The 1,693-nt window shown below is 42.1% G+C and overlaps 1 protein-coding gene across 1 annotated transcript in view; it reads right to left on the bottom strand.

Annotated features, from left to right (window-relative positions):
• The window catches only part of ATRNL1 (attractin-like 1), an 827,041-nt gene that overhangs the window by 801,223 nt on the left and 24,125 nt on the right, over positions 1-1,693 (bottom strand). The window lies entirely within an intron of this gene.

The raw sequence follows: 1,693 nt of genomic DNA, 5'->3' as shown, positions 1-1,693 counted from the left end.
AAAAAAAAGATGGAAGGGATACACAGAGTCACCATACTAAAGAGAAATGGTCAATGTTCAACCATTTCAAGAGGTAGCATATGATCAAGAGCCAACTGTACTGAAGAAAGAAGTCCAAGGTGCACTGAAAGGCCCTGGCAAAGGACAAATCTTCAAGAATTGATGGAAAATACAAACTGAAATCTTTCAACACACTGATGCAGCACTTGAGGCACTCATTGATCTATCCCAAGAAATTTGGAAGACAGCTCCCTGGCCAACTGATTGGAAGAGATTCATATCTGTGCCCATTACAAAGTGAGGTGACCCAACAGAATGCAGAAATCATGGAACATTAATATCACATGCAAGTAAAATTTTGCTGAAAATAATATAAAAACAGCTGCAACAGTACATCCATAGGGTACTGCCAGAAACTCAAGTTGGATTCAGAAGAGGACATGGAACTAGGGATATCATTGCTGACATCAGATGAATCTTGGCTGAAAGCAAAAAAAAAAAAACAAGAAAGATGTTTATCTGTGCTTTATTGACTAGTCAAAGGCTTTCAACTGGGTAGATCATGACAAGCTGTGGATAACATTGTGAAGAATGGGTATTCAAGAACACTTAATTATGCTCATGAGAAACTTGAACATAGACCAAAAGGCAGTTATTCTAACAGAACAAGAAAATACTGAATGGCTTAAAATCACAAAAGGTGTGTGTCAGGGTTGTAGTCTTTCACCATACTTATTTAATTTGTTTGCTGATGAAATAATCTGAGAAACTAAATTAAGTGAAGAAGAACATGGCATCAGGACTGAAGAAAGACTCATTAACAATCTGCAATATGCAGAAGACACAACCTTGCAGTGCTGAAATTGAAAAGGACTTAAATTGATGAGGACTTACTGATGAAGATCAAAGACAACAGCCTGCAGGATGGGTTGCACATCAATGTAAAGTAAACAAAAATCCTCACACCTGGAAAAGTAAATAACTACATGATAAATGGAGAAAAGACTGAAGTTGTCAAAGACTTCATTTTCCTTGAATCCACTATCAACACTCACAGAAGTGGCAGTCAAGAAATCTAACAATGGGGGACTACCAGATTGGGGCGGATGAAGCAGAGACACGTAGGAAAGGTTCCTCCTCAGCAGAAGAGCAAAACAAAACAGAGAAGGTACTTTCCCGGAGCAGCGCCAGAGTTTTGTATCTTGTATAAGGTGCCAGGCACCAGTTTACCAAGCCCACCTGTGGAGAAATCTGACTGTGGAAGCAAAATACAGCGATTTCTGAATCAATCAGGACTATCGATTCCCTACAGGCCCCTTGGCCTAGGCTGAGATCAGAGGTCATGGCCACAGCCAAGCGAATACAGTGACACAGTGACACAGTGACAAAAAGCCACAGAGCTGCATCTAGAAAGAGAGGTGTGATGGATTTTTCATTTTTCACTTCTCTTTCCTCCTCTCCCTGGTTGCACACTCACTGCCCAGGCCGGACACATCCAGGAAGGAGGAAGTGCACTCCCAAAAGTTCCAGCATTGCACCCACAGTGTTCCCATGGCACAGAGAGAGGGTTCCTGGAAGCCCCATTGGTCCCACAGGCTGTTTCTTATGACATCTGACTCTGGGACCCATCCCTAAAGTTGACCTGTACAGGACCCTTTATCCCTGTCTGCACAGCAAAGGCAACTGGACAGTC

The sequence above is a fragment of the Chrysochloris asiatica genome, unplaced genomic scaffold (genome assembly GCF_000296735.1).
Source record: "Chrysochloris asiatica unplaced genomic scaffold, ChrAsi1.0 scaffold00003, whole genome shotgun sequence".
NCBI classification, from domain to species: domain Eukaryota; kingdom Metazoa; phylum Chordata; class Mammalia; order Afrosoricida; family Chrysochloridae; genus Chrysochloris; species Chrysochloris asiatica.
The sequence above is the reverse complement of the archived record's forward strand: the minus strand, read 5'-3'. Positions and strand labels throughout refer to the sequence as shown.